Below are 20,587 nucleotides of genomic sequence, written 5' to 3'. Positions count from 1 at the left end.
GTGCAGAGCAGAGCCCCTGTGGGGTGAGACCAGAGCCCCTGTGGGGTGAGACCAGAGCCCCTGTGGGGTGCAGACCAGGACCCCTGTGGGGTGAGACCAGAGCCCCTGTGGGGTGAGACCAGAGCCCCTGTGGGGTGAGAGCAGAGCCCGTGAGGCTGGAAACTGCTCCACCTGCCATCCACACGGCGGCCACCGAGCCCTTGAACTCTGGCCAAGTGTGAGCGCAGCACCTCAGTGTACTCAGTTTGATTTAATCTCGGTGTGGCCAGCTACACAGTTATAGACGCTTGACATGAGTTCTTAGACAGCAGCGAACAAAAAAGACACAAATCTCTAGAGCCCACATTCTCATGGAGGAAGACAGACAATAAATAATGAATGCCACGAGCGGGTCCATTATTTAGATGTCAAAGGTGACAAACACGACCAACCAGAGCGGGGAAAGGGGGTCGGGAGAACAGGGTGGCTGGGAATATTTCACTGAGAAGGTGACATCTGAGTAATAATATAACATCATGAACAACTTCATGCCAATCGAGTTGAAAGTTCATAAGAAATGGATAAATTCCTAGAAAAATAACTCAGCAGAATTGAGGCAAGCAGAAACAGAACCTGCAGAGTTAGTTCTAAGGAAGCTGGCCCAGGCCGGTTTTACCAAACCTGTGGGAGCCCCCCTCCCACGCAGACCCGCCCAGAGAATCCTTGAGACAGATTCCCGACTCTTGCGTGAGGCCTGCACAACACACACCCGAGTGGAACGGGGGACAGACCAAGTGACAATCGTGCCACGTCCTCCGGGGTGTGCAGGAGGGCCACCCCAGAATACGAGGGACTCGTGTAAGAAGCCGATGGAATTCATGACAAAAGCTAAAAGGAGGGAAGCGATAAGATCCTCCCATAGACGCACAGAAATCACTTGATGAAACTCATTATCCATTCATGATTTTCAAACAACTCTCAGCAACTAAGGATAGAGGTAACTGTCCACACCTGGTAAAAGCTCTCCATTTAAGAGCCACTAACACACACACCCACTAGATGTGCCTGACGTTCACAGCTCTTCCCAGCAGCCGCCCGTGGGGAGCAGCGCGGCTGAGCGTCCCGAGTCCTCTGGACGCGGCCTACGGCAGAAAGTCAGCACCCCTGGGGGCTCGTGACTGGCCAGACGCTCCAGGACACCAACGCTCCAGGAGGCCTGGCCTCCCCCGAGGGGCCCCAACACTGCCAGGTGGCCTCTTCCCACCTCCCCACCCCCCCTGCACCCCCGCAGCACCCGCTTTCCAAGGGGACCCTTCTCCCTCCTACCTGGGGATAGAATATCAGCTTCCACACCCCGTTCTCTGGTCTCCAGGCTGATCCAGTCCCCACTCTGCTTCTCGAGGGCTCTGACGGTCCCAGCAAGCCCTTCTCATTCCAGAAACTTCCACACCTCCCTCCCGACAGGACCCCCTCGACAGGACCCACCCACCTGCTCAGACCTCTCCCTCCCGTCTTCCGTCCCCTACCCCACAGATGTGCTCTCGACAAGTTTCCGGTGACGAGGACAGCGCCAACGCCCCCAATCTCCAAGGCCACTGCCCACCCTGCAGCCCAGCTGACCCCTCTCATGTGGCCCCTGACACGGGGGAAGCAGCAGGTCATGGAGACCAACCCCAGCCCGACACTGCAGAAGGGCCAGGCCGCGCTCCCCACACCCTCAGGCTCACCCCGGGTGCCGGGGGCATTTGCGCCTGCGAGAAGAGGCCCTGCCTTCCTGTCCACTCACCTCGGATCACTGCCCACCCCGTCTGCCCTGCTCCCGCCCCCGCCCCTGACTCCACAGCATGTTTGAGGGGTCTTCCCTGCACCGCTGCCCTTGTATTACACCTACGTTATCCCTTTCGTCCTCTAGGGAAATGCACTGGGTTTGTTTTGCAGCATAAACGCATTTACTAATCACAATCTGGAGTTCTTTACTGAATGTAATTAAGGAAGCCCTACAACCCTAACCACCCAACACTTACTGCTGTTCCTAGTGTAACAGTGCACTTCCCTCCAATACTTCTAACACACACACACCCTCATTCTCACTCAGATGCATCCTCAGACCCTCGTGACGCACGAATAAAATGCGAGCACGCGCTGGCACTCAGCACGGGGCACAGTCTGGGGTCTCCGACTGCGGCCATGCCACATGTGACCGGGGGGCCCCTCGGCCCCTCCCAGAGGCGCTGGCCTCAGCCAGTCCCATCCCCTTCCCCTCAGGACCCCCGGAGAAAGAACTGCCTCCCCGCACAAGCCCACCCCGGTCATGCTTCCCGCCATTCACATATCTTATGAGAACCTTAACATTTTCTATTTATTTGGGGGTTAGTGTTGCTAAGTTATACTTTCCTAGGAAACGGGTCATCAAATTTATTGGCAAAGAATTGCTCACAGTAGCCTGTAAACTCATTAAACAGCTGCACTGCGGAACGTCTGACAAATAACAACAGCACGTACTTTAAAGGACCGCCTGGGCCCTGACTCTGGAAGCTGTGTGAACGGGGCAGGCCGCCGTCCTGAGACTCGCTGAGCGGCCGCATGGACGGCGCATGGACGGTGGCTCACTCCTTCTGTCTGAGCGGCGCCTGCCCTGACGCCCGGCCCCTCGCCCACAGCGGCAACCTGCCTGCATCCCTCGGGGCTGTGGGGACGAGGCTGCCGCGAGCGCTGTGGCCGCGGCTCTGTGCAGGCGGCCGTTCCGGGGACACGCCCACTGTGGAGGCCACCTGTGCCCGGAGGGCCGTTCTCCCCGCCTCGCCCCAACACCACAGCCTCCGCGGCCTTCTGCGCCCGGGGCCCCGCCCTGGATGATGCCGCGGCTCCTGGCCGGACGGCCCCCTCAACCACGGCGCCGCCGATCCCTTCTCCACAGAGAAGCCTGAGCAGCCTTAGAAACACAAACCAGACACACACCCCTGAATAAACCAACCGAAGGAACCCGACTGCTGACAAGGGGTGCCCTCCCTCCACGTTCCGCCCTGACCACGTCGGTGTCCGCGACGGCGCCTGTCCAAGTCGGCTCCATTCCCCTTGGCCTTGCCCACCCCTCAGCTGTGTACGTGCTGCTCCCTGGCAGCCTGACACTGCATCCTCAGGGCGGCCACCAGAGACCCCAAGACTCCCGGAGAGGCCACCCAAGCCCCAGTCCTAACCCGCTCGCTGTCCTGTCCCCACGCTGTCACCACCCTCGGTGTCTGTGCCGGCGCCCCCGGCAGGGCCGAGGCCGTGTCCTCAGCACGGGGCACCACGTCCAGCAGGGCGCCCGCCCCAGAGCCGGTGCCCAGGAAGTAAGACCTGTCCAGTCAGCCGGCACCCAAGCACTCTGGGAAACCTTCTCCCCCTCCTTTCACCAAACTGCCGGCCTCTGCTCCCCGCCGACACCCTCTTCTCAAGACCAGCCGCTCCGCGCGGATGCTGTGCTCAGCTCTGCCCCCGACTGCACCCAGGCGAGCTGGACAGGCCACCCCGGTGCCCCGGGCGGGTGCACGAGAGGAGCCCCGCTCTGTCGGGCCCCCCGAGGCCCTTTGCCTGGCCGACCCGGCCCCACGGCCTCACTGCTCCCTGCGGCCCCGGCGGCCTCGCTCACCAGGCGAGCCCACACCCATGACGGTGCCTGGCACACAGTGGGTTGCGGGACTCACACTCTGGTAGCAGCGCTGGGTCTGAGCAAGGCCTGAAAGGTGGACGGCCCCGCAGGGCTCTGTGCTCACACCTGCCCCGCTCCCGTGCCGTCCATGCCGGGCCACACTGACCCCAACACGGCTCGAGGGGTCCCCGGTGAGAAATCCTGCAAAGGCTCGGGGAAAGCTTCAGCCTCCGGTGGCCCACGAGGCCCCAAGGCCACCTTCCTCCACGACGGCCATGGTGGACCCCCTTGGGGGTCTAGAACATTCTAAGTGCAGTCCCTCCTCGGGGTCCTCGCATTACTGTACTCTCTGCTGGGACGTTCTCTCTCCGACGGTCACCCCCAACAAGCCTCTGCTCCAGTGCCACCTCCCTAGCGAGCTTTCTGAGGCCACCCTGTTTAAGGTCCATGCCCACCGGCACAGGACTCTGAGCTACCACCCGCCACACCTGTAACTTACTGATTCTGTATCACCCACCTCCCTAGACTACAGAGTCAGCCATGTGACCAGCAACACTGAAAATTCAACAGGACTGTATGATAACGTTGAGAAAATCCTGGGACGTCCCTGGTGGTCCAGCGGGTACGACTCCGCACTCCCAATGCAGGGGGCCCGGGTTCGATTCCTGGTCAGGGAACTAGATCCCGCGTGCCACAACTACGAGTTCGCGTGCTGCAACGAAAGATCCCACGTGCTGCAACAAAGACCTGGCGCAGCCAAATAAATAAATAAATAAATATATTTTTTTAAGTTGAGAAAATCTTTCCAAAGGGTAGAAAAGACAGGAAAGAGAAGGGATGCAACATCCAACTAACAGGTGTTTCAGAAAAAGAAAACAGAAGGGCCTTGACGTCCAGTCTCACGCTTTACTCCTCAGGCTGGGTGATGAGTACCCGTGTATTCCTGTGTCATCCACCATGCTCGTTTACAGGCAGTATTTCATGACTTGGAAAAAGTGATTCGAGTATTTCCCCAGCTGGAAGAATCAGACGGCAAGGGACCAAGTGCCGACCCATATCCAAACAGGTCCCCGCGTCTGAAGCCGTCAAGGGCGCCAGGAAGGATCCTAAAGGTTCCGGGGAAAGGAGGTGCCCCACGCAGGGCAGGAGTCAGCCAGCACCAGACTCTTCACCTGCAACACCGAACTCTACGGGGCAAAGCGGTGACTCTTTCCAAGGTCCAAAGACAGACGACTTTAAGGTAGATTCTACATCCAGCCGAACTACCGACCAGGTGCGAACTTTCAGAGGTCTCAGGAAACGCGCTCGAACACTGCTTCAAAACACGCCCTTGAGCACGTGTTACGTGCCAACAGGCGCTCGCATGTCAGCACAGGTGCAGTAATGAGCAGGCTGGGCCGCTCTGACTGGGACCGAGTGCAACCACGTGGACGGACGTCCCAACTTTGACCCCGGGGGGCAGGGCACCGTGCAGACAGGGCGAGGGACCCCGCACGCCCAGCACCAGCCCTCTAGACAGGACGGGGGTGAAGACAGGGGGCCAAGGAGGGTGCGGGGATCAGGCCCAGCCCTCGAGAACCTGGGCCAGGACAGTAACGTCAGACAAAGTGAGGCCAAAGGGAAGGTGCAGTTAGAACGTAGCCTGAAACAGACTGTATTTGCATAATCACATCGATTTCCCACTCAGATCCAAGCTTTGGAGAACCACGAAAAATGCCACGAAAGGACTGGGGGACCCCAAGTTTCCACTGGCAGGCAGCTGGCTGCAGACGCTACTCCACAGCAGACACGGGGCCCCTTCATGAAAAAACCACGGGCGGAACCACAGACCTGGGCCGGGATCCCCACAGGGTCTCAGAACTGCGCAGCAACTCGACTCCTTGTCACCCCCCCACTTCCCGCGTCTGAACTAGGACAGTTGCACCTGCTGGCATGTCTGCCCTGTGGTGCTATGGGGCGGGCACAGCGCCCACCTCGCTGGTTCACAGCTGTACCAGACAGGTGGTCCAGGGGATGAGAGTCTGCGGAACCTTGGAAGGGAGGGGCAAGTGTGGTTTGCACTTGGGGGATATGAAATTTAGGGGGGCCAGAGGGGAGACTATGGTAGGCAGAATTCTGAGAGGCCCCAGGATTCTGGGCCCCGGTGTACACACACCTCTGGCCTTACTATCCCACATACTGCTGTAAAGGGGTTTTTGAAGATGTAATCGAGGTCTCAAATCAGCTGACCTTAACACAGGGCGGGTATCCAGTGGCCTGACCAAATTGCATGGTCTTTCAAAGCAGAGTTTTCTCCAGCTGGTGGCAGAAGAGAAGGTCAGAGGGATGAGCCCTGCTGACCTGGCAGAAAGCAACATGGTCTGTCAACTGCCCATGGCCCCCTGGGCAAAAAACGGGGGTGCCTTAGGAGCTGAGGGCAGTCCCCAGCGGTGAGTCCCAGACAAGAGCTGCAGCTTGGCCCACACTGACTTCAGCCTCTGAGGCCCTGAGCAGAAGAGTCAGCCACACCCGGCTGCACTCCTGACCGTGGAACTGTGACTAATAACTGGGTGTCCTCTTAAGCCACTAAGTTTGTGGCAACTTGCTTTCCAGCAATAGAAAACGAAGACAATAGCGTTTAGAGAAATGGACGATGCTGGCAGAAGTCCCAAGCATGTAAAATACAGAGTCACCACCAACTCTGGAAATATTCTCACTAGGCAAGTGTTCTCCCAATTCTAGAGACCAGAATCAGGTTAACAAACACATGGAAGCAGCGGGAGTCCCCTGGTATGGACTGAATTGTGCCCCCAAAATTCATGTGTTGAAGCCCTAACCCCCATCTCCAAACATGGGGCCTTTGGGAGGTTGAGATTCAGGACAGTGGGGCCAGGATGGGATTGGTGCCCTGAGAGGAAGGGCTCAGCAGGCTCCCTGTGTGCCTGTGAGGACACAGCAAGAAGGTGCGTCTGCAGGCCAGGATGCGGGTCCTCACCAGGAACCAAACCCACTTGGTAGTACCCTGAGCTTGGACCCCAGCCTCCAGGACTGTGAGAAATAAATGCCTGCTGTTTAAACCACCCTGTGAAGGACTTCCCTGGTGGCCCAGTGGTTAAGAATCCGTCTGCCAATGCAGGGGACATGGGTTTGAGCCCTGGTCTGAGAAGATCCCACATTCCGCGGAGCAACTAAGCCCGTGCGCCGCCAACTACTGAGCCTGCGCTCTAGAGCCCACAAGCCATGACTACGGAGCCTGCACTCTAGAGCCCACGTGCCACAACTACTGAGCCCGTGTGCCGCAACTACTGAGCCCTGCGCCACAACTACTGAGCCCGCGAGCCACAACTACTGAGCCCACGAGCCACAACTACTGAGCCCGTGCACCACAACTACTGAGCCTGCGCTCTAGAGCCCGTGAGCCACAACTACTGAGCCCATGCACCACAACTACTGAAGCCCGCGCCTAGCAACGAAGAGCCAATGCAGCCAAAAATAAATAAATAAATAAATTAAAACAACAGAAACCAGCCCGCGACGCTCTGTCCCGCAGCCACGCTGAGGCACGCTCTCCGGGCCCCTTCAGTGAAACGCCAGGGAAACCCGTCTGCCTCCAGCAGCTCCCAGCTCCAGCGTGCAGAAGGCAGTTTCTCTGCGATAGCAGAAGCCCTATTTCCTGTAACAAGTTCAAAAAATTTCTACCCACTAAACCTTTTACATATATATATATATTTTTAAATAAATTTATTTATTTATGTTTGGCTGTGCTGGGTCTTCATTGCTGTGCGCCGGCTTTCTCTAGTTGTGGTGAGTGGGGGCTACTCTTTGTTGTGGTGCGCAGGCTTCTCATTGCAGTGGCTTCTCTTGTTGCGGAACATGGGCTCTAGGCACGCGGGCTTCAGTAGTTGTGGCACGCGGGCTCTTGAGCACAGGCTCAGTAGTTGTGGTGCACAGTCTCAGAAGATGTGGTGCACAGGCTCAGTAGTTGTGGCTCGCGGGCTCTAGAGCGCAGGCTCTGTAGTTGTGGCACATGGGCTTAGTTGCTCCGTGGCATGTGGGACTTTCCCGAACCAGCGCTCGAACGCGTGTCCCCTGCATTGGCAGGCAGATTCTTAACCACTGAGCCACCAGGGAAGCCCTAAACCTTTTATAAAGTCTGCTAAGAGCAACAAAGCGGACTGGAGTGGGACTCACCACCATGTGCCCGCAAGAAGTGATGCAGCGGCTCCAGGACGCCTCCCCGTCAGACACACATGGAGGCGGCTGATGGATTCACCCTCTTGCAAGAGCGAGGGCAGCTCTCCAGCACGAAGGCACGACTCCCCTGGGCTCCCCAACAGTCTCTGCTCCCTGGGGACTCAGCCCAGCCCACAGGGCCCTGGGAACCGAGGCAGCGCTGGCCGAGCGGTGCCACAACCTGGCGGCACGGCACGAAGCACAACAGTGCCTGAGAAGCCAGCTCAACCCAGAGCCTGGCCCAGCCTCCGGCTCACCCCCTGGAGTCAACAGGACAACAGACGAAGGTGGACGACACCGTAAGTGAAGAATCAGAAAAACTCAGATGTGACAGACGGCCTGGGAAAGTCGATGCTGTATGGGGAAAGTGGGGAGCCTGAAATGAAAGACACTACAGGGGGCGTGACCCCCAGTGCCCCACGGGGAACTGCGGCTGGTTCAGGGAAAACGCCCTGGAAGACACTGTTGAGACAACCGGGAGGGTTGAAAGTAGACAGGAAATTAGCCAGTATGTGGATAAGTGTCTACTTCTCAGGTGTGGTCGTGACCTTACAGCCGTGTGCAGACCATCCTCTTACTAGGACCCCCGTGCTCTGAATTACCTACGCAACGTGGCAGCTGGTTTGCAGCTCCTTTCAGATGATTCAACGATAAATATGTATTTAAAAAAAGAGATAAGCAAAACATAAGTAACTGCTGGATCTAGGGGAAGGCAGAAGAGTGCTCATTGGCTAATTCTTCTGGTTTTTCTCCACTGTGTTTTTTTTCTCAAACACTTCAGTAAAAAAGAGGAAATTACTTGAGAAGAAAAGAGGCTAACCCTCCTCTGCTCCTCACTACCTGTGACCGTGCCCTGTGCCTGCATGTCCTCGCCAGGCACGTGCGGGTGAGCAGAGAGCAGCCTGGGGTGACTTTAAGGTCGAAGGTGTTGGGATTTCCCTGATGGCCCAGTGGGTAAGACCCCGCGCTCCCAATGCAGAGGTCCCAGGTTCAACCCCTGGTCAGGAAACTAGATCCCACATGCCACAACTAGAAGATCCCACATGCCGCAATTAAGACTCGGCACAGCCAAATAAATATTAAAAAAAAAAAAGACTGAAGGTGTTAATACACAGAACACCTTCAGAACAGGGCCACAAAAGGGAACAACAAGGTCAGCTTTTAGTCATTCTTCATTGAGCACCTATTACAGGCCAGGCCCTGCTAAGAATCAGCAAATATAGCAGCTGACACGACCCACACAGGTCAAGAGGTCTGTGGACAGCTTTCCACTGTTCGCTTATTTTGTGTTAAACAACTGGAATTTGCTGTTAGTGTTGCAAAGTCCAGCAAATATTGATGCATTTGCCCCCCCAAAAAAATTCCAGTTAACCTCAACTCTCTAAATTCACCTAAGCATTATAAGTTCTCTTCAAAAAAAAAACCCAGTGAACCTAACAATTGGTTTTTAAGGACAATATTTTCTAGTGAGTTTTAGTTCTTCTCAATGGAGGGTTTTGCTTAATTTAATGGACAATTCTGAAGCAATGCTCCCGCCTTAACCCTCTCATCACATGTTAAGTGTTTCATTATTGTCGTCTGGGCCTTCATATAATTCAGTGCTGTAGGGAGAAACATGCAGATTAGAAAAGACAGTCTATGTTTATTTTTTAAATAAATAAATAAATTTATTTATTTATTTATTTTTGGCTGTGTTGGGTTTCTGTTGCTGCACGCAGGCTTTCTCTAGTTGCGGCGAGCAGGGGTTACTCTTCATTGATGTGCGCGGGCTTCTCGTTGCGGTGGCTTCTCTTGTTGCAGAGCACGGGCTCTAGGCATGCAGGCTTCAGTAGTTGTGGCCTGCGGGCTCCGTAGTTGTGGCTCGTGGGCTCTAGAGCACAGCCTCAGTAGTTGTGGCGCACGGGCTTAGCTGCTCCACAGCATGTGGGATCTTTCCAGACCAGGGCTCGAACCCGTATCCCCTGCATTGGCAGGCAGATTCTTAACCACTGTGCCACCAGGGAAGTCCCTCTAGTTATTTTTAAAAAGTCACTTTTTAAAATTCAATGAAAAACTATCAACTTGTAGAGCTGAAGAACAGTTCCATTTTTTGACACACAATGAATTGTGCAGCATTTTTGCAATAGTGATGGCAAATATCAGAAAGGTAGTAAGAAACCGTCCCCAAACCTCAACATATTTCAATAGAGAAGAAAATTACATTTTCAAATTCGATTCTGACCATTAACCAAATAAAGCTCCAATGAAGTAACAAATCCTGCCACTTAGTAGATTAAAGAGTAACAGTACAGACCAAAACAAACCTCGCTTTATAATCCAAAGCAAACAACCCAAATAAATAATTCCAATCACTGGCAAAGGGCCCTGCCTCACCCCAGCAGGGTGGAAACCTGGCAGGTCCACAGAGCAGGGTGGCAGGGGGGGACAGCTCCCTCCATGTGGTGACAAGTTCTCGAGGGAGCCTCCCATGCGGGCCCTGCACGGGTGCCCTTCACAGCCCTGTGCTGCAGCGCCACCCCAAGCGCCACAAAGTCCAAGCACCGGGGAGGAGAAGCCACAGGGCTGAGCACAAGAGGCCCTTGCACACAGGTTCCTGGAGCATCCTTCCCTACAAAGGTCAAATAAAAACATTTTGGGATCTCACATCTTAAAAACGTCTTACAAATGTCAGTTGATCATTTCTGGAGGAAAATAATTAGCAGGAATAAAATGAAGCTCTAGAAACAACTAAAATCGCTGTACTTGAAGCTTCCAAGAACTCTATATCACCGACACATACACACCTACAATTTAATTGTATGTGGGAAGCGGGGGAGCTTATGGCTTGCTACAGCTGTTCTAAGTTAATTCCTAAAAAGCTTTCTTATTTGTAATTTCTCTCCTGTCATGCGTAAGCTCCGGCGTCATCCCATCATCACAATGGTGACATCAGAGCAACCTGTGTAACTAAAGAGACAGCTGAGCTGCTGCAACCTTGGGCTGAGCACACAGCTCTACACAATTCTGTTCATTCACCTGCAGGGCACTTCTCAGGCACAGGCCCTTCAGGAGCTACCACCACCTGATCAATGCCAGGCATTAGGATGGCCCAGACCCACCCCGCCCAGGAAGCACACCCTTGTGGAGTTCCTCCTCCTTAAGCGTGGGCTGGGCCTGATGACTAGGTTCTAACAAAGGATATGGCAAAAGGCATGGGATATCACTGCCAAGATTAGGTCATGAAGACGGTGGCCTCCTGCTTGCTCCCTTGTCCTGTCGCTGGCCCTTGAGCTGCCCCACAGATGTCTCCAGCCAGCAGCCTGGAAGCAAATCCTCCCCAGATGAACCTCCAGACAAGACCACAGCGCCGGTGGGCACCCTGACGGCAGCCTTGTGAGACCCTGGGCCCAAGGAGCCTTGTGAGACCCTGGGCCCAGCTAAGCTGTGCCTGGACTCCTGACCCACAGACACTGTGACATAATAACTGGTACTGTTTTAAGGCACTACACTTTGGGGTAATTTGCGGGACAGTAATATATAATAATACAACCACCCAGCACTATCACACCTTCAGAAATCCAAAAATGGGAAAATAAAGAGCCTAACCAAACCTGAATGCCCAGTTTTACAAGTCTTTCCCAAAGCTTCACAAAGCAAATTAAGTTTTTTAAAAAGCAAAGTACATGTTAAAAAAAAAAAAACAACCCACAGGGACTTCCCTGGTGGTCCAGTAGTTAAGAATCCGCCTTCCAATGCAGGGGACGCTGGTTCGATCCCTGTTGGGGAACTAAGATCCCACATGCTGCGGGGCAACTAAGCCCACACGAGCCCAAGAGCCCGCGGGCCACAACTAGGCAGAAGCCCGCGCACCGCAACGAAAGATCCCGCGTGCCGCAACTAAGACATGCCGCGACTAAGACATGCCACAACTAAGACCCGAGGCAGCCAAATAAATTAAAAAAACAAACAAACAAAAAAACACACACACACAGAAAAAGCAAGCACTGAGTAACAAGGTCGCAAGTGTGGTTACATTTGACAAATCAAAATAGGCTGGACTATTCAGGGGCTCCATGCGCTTAAGCTTAGTTACAGTGAAATGTTACACTGAAAATGCAAAGGGGTTTCTCCTAAGTAATCAACAAGTGAAGTTATGGCACAAAATGAAATACTGAACTGACCACTTCAAGCATCTCCCTTGGGAAGTTTAGAGTCGTGCCTCACCCTAACACAGGTCGACCTTTCTGAAAGCACTCCCGCCTTTCGTCCACGCAATGAATGTGCTGCACGCCCACCCCATGCCAGGGAACCAGTGCCTGCCTGGGCTTTCCATCCTCTCAAACTCCTCCAACATTATCCTACTGGACACACTCTGGAGCCCTTCCCCAGCCAAAGGGCAGCACTTCTCCATCCCCACTTCCAAATTAAAGGACAACACAGGCAAGATCTAAATGAAGTCTGCTTCGAAGGTTTCAGAGAAGCAAAGCTCCCATCCCAAGGTCCTTTCCTGGAGTGCAGGAGGTGCCTGATGGCTCACCTGACACGCACTGGGCCGTCTGGCTCCAAACCCTTCCCGCAGCCCACACTCCCAGCTTGGACCCCACCCCTCCTGGAAATTCCTGGACACAGAAAACACCTCCAGACCTTGAGAATGGGACTCTTTTGGTAACACCACTGGAGGGAGGGGAGGACAGGAGTGGTTGAAGGTGCCTGACACTGACCACAGGGCCCAGGTAAGGAAAGGATGGAAGCCCTGGAGCAGGGACTGGGAGAACAGGGTAGGGGACAGCTTTCTGGGTCTGGGGAGGGGCAAAGCACTGGCCTGGCGCACGGAGCCAGTGGGGACTATGAGCCCCCACCCCCACCCCCACTTGAGTCCCCAGAGCTGGGAGGATGGGCCTCAACCCTGCCTACCCCCAGGGCCCAGCCCAGGCAGCATCTGCTGAAGGTCAGAAGGTTTGTGAGGCCCAGGTGCTCAGGGGCCTCACGGAGAGGGCTGGTTTGCACCTGTGGGGCTCAGGTGACCAGGATCCCTGATGCTCCAGAGCCTTTATAGAAGCCAGGTCCAGCTGAGTGGGCTGGGTAGATTCTGGGCACCTCTGGAACCTGCCCCAGGGCCCAATCCCCTGGGGGTCCAGCCTGAGGTCCCGGCGCCCCTTACATACCACCCTTGGGGTCTGAGTGCTTCTCAGGGACTCATTCAAGAGCCTTGGCCTCCCTGGGGACCTGACTCCAAGTTCCAGCTCTTATCACGGCTGTGGCCCTCTCTGAGCGCCAGCCTTCTTCACGGCTGCCCCAACATCCGACTCTCCTACGTGACCTACCTGGGTCATCCCTGGAGCCTGTCACAAGGCAAGAGCCCTTCACATGGCACAGTCCCAGGGTCATGGCCTCCTGGGAAAGAGGGGCTGTCCCAGGGTCCCAGAGGTGCTCACAGGATGCTTCCAGAATTCTGGTCCTACTGGGGGCCAGTCCAGGGGTCCAGACCTCCCCAGGTGACCCATCCTAACGTCCAGGCCTCCTCAGTGACTTGTCCCAGTGTCCCAGCTGTTCCTGGGTCCTGGCCCTGCTCGGTGACCTGTCTCGGGTCCAGCTCTCTCTGATTCCTGCTGAGTCTTAAGGTTCCAGCCCTCCTCCGTGACCCATAGTGAGGCTAGACCCTCCTCCATGACCCATATCAGGGTTGGGCTCTCCTAGGTGATCTGTCTCAGGGTACAATGAGTGCTTCCTAGTCCTTTTCTTGTTGGGTCCCGGGGTCCAGCCCTCCCCGGTGACCCGTCCTGGGGTCTGGTCCTCCATGGTCCCTCCGCGGTGGCCATTCCTGGGGTCCGGTCCTCCCTGGTCACTCCGCGGTGGCCCGTCCTGGGGTCCGGTCCTCCCTGGTCACTCCGCGGTGACCCGTCCTGAGGTCCGGTCCTCCCTGGTCCCTCCCCGTCCTGGGGTCCGGTCCTCTCTGGTCCCTCCCCGGTGACCCGTCCTGGGGTCCAGTCCTCCCTGGTCCCTCCCCGAAGACCGGTCCCGAGGTCGGGCCCTGCCCGGGGTCCCGGCCCCGCCGAACGGAGTCGGGGATCCGCAGGCCGGGCCGACGAGGGCGCAGGGGCGCGGGCCGGGGTTCGGAGCCTTCCGGGCCCGGACACGGACCGAGGCCGCGGCCTGTGTAGCGAGCGCCGCGGGCCAGGCCGGGCGGGGCGCGGACTCACTGACCTGCCGTCTCAGCTGCGGGCGAGCGGGGCGCACGCGGGGGCCGCGCCGGGAGAGGGAGGGGGCGCCGCTCCCTCCGGGTCCCCCCCAAGAGCAGGAGAAAAAAATCCGTCCGGAGTTTAAAACAAAGAGGCGGAAATGCCCGAGCACAGCCGAGCGCAGAGTCGGGGGCGCCGCTCTTGGAGCATGCGCGTTGCGCGGACCGGCCCCCACCCGGCAGCCGGGGCAGGGGCGGGGCCTGGAGTCGGTGGGTCCCGGGGCGGGGGCCAGGGCGTGGTCAGAGGGCGCAGGCGCGTCCGGGCTGGGCTGGGCCCTGGGACCTGGAGAGGCGAGGGGGCCAGCGGCGGGACCTAGGAGGGGGCGTGGTCAGAAGGTGTGGGTGGGGACAGGGGGCGGGGTGAGAGGGAGAGGGACCTAGAGAGCCCCGCGGCCGGGCTCTGCGCGGAGGCCCGTGAGGGGTCGGGGAGGCGGGGCCAGAGGTGGGGCGGGGCCTCGAGGAGGTGTAGGCCGATCCCTGGCCTGGGGGCGGGGCCGAGGCGGGGACGGGGCGTGGTCGGCTGGCGCTGCGCCAGGAGGGGGAGCGGCTTGCGGAACCCTGGAACCTGCAGGCAGCTGGCGCTCCGGGACCAGGGGTTTCCTCCGAGGGAGGCGGTCTTGCTCTTGCATTCCTGTTCTTCCTGGGAGCTAGCACCAGGCAAGAGCGGGGGCGCCTCAGACAGGGAACCTGCCTCCCGGGCTCCCGGACAGTAGACAACAAGGCTGACCCCACAACTCGTCCCTGTTTCCGGCTTTCCGCAGGCCCCGCCCTGGAGCTGTAAGCAGTGACCGTGACGTCCACGCCCTCGTGGGGTCCGCACTGCGAGGGGGGGCGGGAATAACAGAGGAGAACGTAAATGCGGTGTCCTGTGGGAAACAAGCCGGGTGGGGGAGGCAGTGGGTGTCCGGAGTTGGTTACATAGAGTGAATGGGCACGGAAGGGACGCAGGGAGCGAGCCCTGCAAGTGTCTGGGGATGGGGCCGGTTCACAGGCAGTAAGTCCAGCCAGCCTCAGGCCCCGAAGTAGGAGGGGGTTGTGGAGGATGCTTTCCAGAGACCAGCCCCAAAGCTAGAGGGCACAGAGAGGCTGGAGATGAGGTCAGATGCGAGGTGCCTGGGCTGTCTGAGCAGAGGACTGTGGGCACGGGACTGGCGTCCCGCTGCCTTGTGTCTGCGGGGGCGAGGCTGGAGCAGGAGGCAGCGCAGGGGTGCCAGGGCGCTACACCTGGTGGTGCCCTGGAGGGCGGGAAGGGTGGGACTGCTGAAAGGAGGCAGGGGTGGGCAGCTGCTGACCACCTGGGGAGGTGATGTCGCTAGACCCCCAACTGGGACTGCTGTGAGGCTGAGGGCTGCAGGAGTGCAGTGTGAGCTTGCAGTGTCTGGAGATGATGAGATGGTCAAGGGAGCGAGTGAGGGATGGGGGACCAAGCCCCCTGCTGCCCTCCCGGTGGAGAAACCCGGGAGTCCCGGAGGAGCCAGTGAGAAAGACCCAGATGGAGCAGACTGGGGAAGAGGACCCCAGGGGTGAGTGATGTACATTTGGCTGCTGGAGGGATGAGGGTAGTGAGGCCCCTCCGGGGCCATGGCCAGTGCAGTGTGGAGGCATTGTTGGGGTGAAAACAGATTGCTCAAAGGAGGAGGGCAAATATAAGACAACTTTTCAAGGTTGTAGATGGAAGCCACAAATGGGGCTCGGAGGCCAGGAGGAGAAGACAGTTTGCTATTTGGGCTGGAGCCCTGGTGACCTCAGTGGTGCTGATTGGGTACAGGGAAGATGGCTGGGCATGCCTGGACGTGGGTCAAGACACGAACAAGGCCACAGGAAGCAAAGGCGCTGCACAGGCTGCCGTGGCCAGGAGCCAGGAGCCAAATGCGGGCCACTAAGCATCAAAGAGAATAAGAGCGGCAGCAGGTTAAAATACACCAGATGTGTTTAAACCACAAATACATATGCTGCTTAAAAACCCAACATGGTGTTGCTGTAGGGCTCTGAGGAACCAACTTGTCATTTTCAAACCTGGTAGATGATGGGAGAAAACCCATCATCCACCTGGCCTTGTATACAGACCGCATCGCAGGGTAACCAAAGACGTGATGAGGGATCCGTTTTCTTTGTGAATATTCCAGCTAATACATGAAGAAGAAATATAGAGTTAATGGGCTTCCCTGGTGGTGCAGTGGTTAAGAATCCACCTGCCAATGCAGGGGACATGGTTCGAGCCCTGGTCCAGGAAGATCCCACATGCCACAGAGCAACTAAGCCCATGTGCCACAACTACTGAGCCCGTGTGCTGCAGCTACTGAGCCCGCGTGCTGCAACTACTGAAGCCCGTGCACCTAGAGCCCATGCTCCGCAACAAGAGAAGCCACCGCAATGAGAAACCCACACACAGCAAGGAAGAGTAGTCCCCGCTCGCCGCAACTAGAGAGAGCCCGCACACAGCAACAAAGACCCAATGCAGCCAAAAATAAAATAAATAAAAAATTTAAAATACTGCCATTTCACAGTCCTAATGGTAATGCCAACCCAAAAGGGAGATGGTCAGACATGCATGCCTTCTGGTCAAAGGCCGCACCAAAAAGCCGAACCTGAATCCAAGTACAGCCAATGCTCTGTGCTTCACCCCACACCATTCCCCGTGAGCGCCCTCAAGTGGCCAGCACAGTCTGTTCAGTCTCTGTCGCAGGTCTTCTCCAGCAAGTGGCGGGGAGAAGCCCCCGTGACCACACAGGCGAGGAAGAGGCGCTGCCTGGGTCAGCCCCCGACAGTGGGCTGGCAGCGGGGGTGCACCTCTGGAGCCACGTTTTGCACCCCTCCAGCACCGGGAGGAATCAAGTCCCCTTCCTGCAAGCTGCCCTGTTGATGTGCCTCTGTGTCTGGTGTTTCCTCCCTGCCTGTGTCTCACTTCTCACTCTTTCCTGCTTCCTAAAATCATCTCCTGAGAGCAGCTCCTGACCCAGGTCTTTATTTGAGAGCAGCTTCTGACCCAGGCACCCCGGCAGGAGGGAGGCAGCTCGGGAAGCTCGGAAGCTGCCGCGTGAGAGGCTCCGCTTCTTCCAAGAACAACTTGCGAGGGACTGAAAAGATACAGCGAGGGAAACTAGAGATGGAGAAGGAGGTGAGCGTAGACCAATGACTGGTTTGTATCCTGAATCAAACAAACTGAACTAAATTAAACTAAACACACATGCATCAGTTGGAGCGACTGGACGCTGCAGCGATACTTGATGGTCAGTGTTCCAGATGTAATCATGGAATTATGGTTATCTTTATCTTATCCTTATCTTTCAGAGATAGACACTAAAATATCTAGGGATGGAAATGATATGGTGTCTGAGTAATTTCTCAGAATAATTCGGAGGAGTAGAGGTGGGGAGGAATCCGGAGAAAGCAAGATTGGCCACAAGCTGACGTAACTGGAGCTGAGTGATATATTCACGTGTGTTTATTATACAATTCTCTCTCCCTTTGTGTTTGTTTCCATTATAAACACTTTAAGAGTTGCAAGCACATTCACTGCTGGCCCTCTCTGCTCTTTTTCTGAAGTGCTCACCACCTTTGGGCGCAGTACAGACTCTGTCTTCTTCACTCTCCTCTCTGGAAATCAGGCTCCCCTGGGAGGCGGGGGTGCCTTTGTCAGTTTCTTCAGAGCTGTAGACTCTGCACCTGGAGTGGAGCCTGGTCCCGAGGCCACGTCCACGTGCAAATGACAGCCAGAGGCTGAGGCTGGGGCAGCGGAGCAGGAAGGCGGGTGAACACTGAAGGGTGGTCAAGGGCTGGCCCGGCAGACAGATTTAACAGAAGAAAGGTGGGAGGACACAGAGGCAACAGTTGATTAGAGAGTAGCTGAAGTTTCAGATTTAAAGACTAACCGCAGATCCAGACACTAACGTAAAGATAAGAGCATGCTGAAACCCCTGAAGCTGGGGAAGGACAGGGGAGGTCAGCCACCCACCAGCCTCCTCTGGCCAGAGAAGGCACACACTGATGGGAGAACAGCGCCTAGACCGTCAGAAGACACCACGTTGGCAATAGCTGAAGCCTGATTCTGACCAGGTATTCAATCACAAAGAAAGTCTCAGACAATTTGAAAAAAAATTATTTCATACAAACGACACTTTCTGACATCTCTGCAAGTAATATGGAATTAAACAATAAGACAGTTTTCTAAAAATTCTTCTTTGGAAAATTAGAAATACATTTCAAACTAACTTGTGAATTACGTACAGAAACTAATGTGGAAAACTACAAGTCACTGATGAAGGAAATCAAGAAGATCCCAACAAATGGAGAAATATTCCATGTACATGGATAGGGTGACTCAATACTGTCAAGATCTCAGCTCCTCCCAGCTGGATCTATCGATTCAATGCAATCTCAATCAAAATCCCAGCAAATTATTTTGTGGATATGGACAAACTGAATCTAAAGTTTATATGGAGAGGACTTCCCTGGTGGCACAGTGGTTAAGAATCTGCCTGCCAATGCAGGGGACACAGGTTCGAGCCCTGGTCCGGGAAGATCCCACGTACCACGGAGCAACTAAGCCCGTGCGCCACAACTACTGGGCCTACACTCTAGAGCCCGCGAGCCACAACTACTGAGCCCACGCACCACAACTACTGAGCCTACATGCCTAGAGCCTGTGCTCTGCAACAAGAGAAGCCACCGCAATGAGAAGCACGCACACTGCAACGAAGAGTAGCCCCTGCTCGCCGCAACTAGAGAAAGCCTGCACACGGCAACGAAGACCCTACGTCGCAAAAAATGAATAAAAAAAAAATCATCTTAAAAAAAAAAAAGTTTATATGGAGAGACAAAAGGTCCAGAACAGCCAACCTAATATTGAAGGAGAAGAAAAATTTAGAGGACTGAGGTTACCCCACTTCCAGACTCACCATAAAGTTACAGTGATCAAGTTAGTACGGTACTGGTGAAAACAGATAAATAGATCAATGGGAGAGAATAGAGAGCCTAGAAATAGAATCACACAGATTTGGTCAACTGATCTTCAACAAAGGAACAAAGGCAATTCTATGGAGAAAAGACAGTCTTTTCAACAAATGCTACTGGATCAAGTAGACACCCACATGCCAAAACATGTAAAAGTGTAAGGCACAAAACTATAAAACCCGTAGAAGATAACATAGAAGAAAATACAAGTGACCGTGGGTTCGGTGGTGACTTCTTAGATAACACTGAAAATGTAAAAGCCCTGAAGGAAAAAAGTGGATAAACTGGACTTCGTTCAAACTAAAAACTTCTGCTCTGTGAAAGACACTGCTAAGAGAATGAAACGAAAGCCACAGACTGGGGGGAAATTTGCAAAACACGTCTGTTATGCAAAACATGCAAAGAACCATTAAATCTCAACAATAAGAAAATAACCGAAGTTTAAAATGGGCAAAAGACCTCACCAAAGATGATTTACAGATGGCAAACAAACACATGAAAAGATGGTCCACATCATATGTAATCAGGGAAATGCAAATCAAAGCGACATTTTGATACCGCGACATACCTAATGGAATGGCTCAAATCCAGAACACTGACAACACCAAATGTGGAGCGACAGGAACTCTCATCATTTCTGGCGGGAATGCAAAATGGTGCAGCCACATTGGAAGATAGTGTGGCAATTTCCTAGAAAACTAAACGTTCTCTTACCATTAGATCCAACAGCTGTGCTCCTTGGTATTTACCCAAAGGAGCTGAAAATGTATGTCCACACAGAAAGTCACACGTGAATGTTCATAGCAGTTTTACTCATAATTGTCAAAACTTGGAAGCAACCAAAATGTCCCTCAATGGTGAATGGACAAACCGTGGTCTATCCAGACAATGGAATACTGTTCAGCACTAAAAAGAAATGAGCTATCAAGCCACGAAAAGACACGGAGGAACTTTAAATGCATGTTGCTAAGTGAGAGAGGCCAGCGGGAAAGGCTGCACACTGTATGATCCCAACTTTATGACATTCTGGAAAAGGCAAAACTATGGAGATAAAGGAAGGATGAGTGGTTACTAGGGGTCTGGGCGGGAAGGGATGGGCAGGTGGAGCACAGAGGACTTTTAGGGCCAGGAAACTGCTCTGTGTCACACCGTAATGGTGATACGTGTCATCATACGGTTCTCAGACCCATGGAATGTACAACACCAAGGGTGATCCCAATGTCAACCACAGACTTTAGTTAGTAACAGTGTGTTGATACTGGTTCACAATTACAACAAATATACTGATGTTAATAGGGGAGGTGGTATGCGGGGGCTGGGGGAGAGGGGACATGTGGGAACTCTCTGTATTTTGTGACAACTTTTTCTGTAAACCTAAAACTGCTCTAAAAAGTACAGCGTTATTAATTAAAAATCAAATTACTAATAAATGTAATGAAAGAGTACAATACTTATATTCTGAAAACTATGAAACATTTTTGAAGAAAATTAAAGAAGACCTAAATGAATGGAAACACATCCATGTTCATGGATTGGAGACAATATTGTTAAAATATCAATTTTCCAGGACTTCCCTGGTGGTCCAGTGGTTAAGA

At 54.5% G+C, this 20,587-nt stretch overlaps 1 protein-coding gene across 9 annotated transcripts in view; it reads right to left on the bottom strand.

Moving 5' to 3' along the window:
* Nucleotides 1-14,244, bottom strand: part of PCGF3 (polycomb group ring finger 3) — a 57,898-nt gene extending 43,654 nt beyond the window's left edge. For 3 of the 9 annotated variants that reach the window (XM_073804707.1, XM_033856447.2, XM_073804708.1), the window contains exon 1: nucleotides 14,006-14,244. The gene's annotated coding sequence lies outside the window, so the exon portion shown is untranslated. The remainder of the gene's footprint in view (nucleotides 1-14,005) is intronic. The other 6 variants (XR_012331803.1, XM_033856453.2, XR_004526574.2 and 3 more) reach the window with 5 other exon arrangements.
* Between the last annotated feature and the right edge of the window lie 6,343 nt (nucleotides 14,245-20,587).

Source organism: Tursiops truncatus, chromosome 5 (genome assembly GCF_011762595.2).
Source record: "Tursiops truncatus isolate mTurTru1 chromosome 5, mTurTru1.mat.Y, whole genome shotgun sequence".
In the NCBI taxonomy this organism is placed as follows: Eukaryota; Metazoa; Chordata; class Mammalia; order Artiodactyla; family Delphinidae; genus Tursiops; species Tursiops truncatus.
This window is presented reverse-complemented; position numbering and strand designations above follow the sequence as displayed.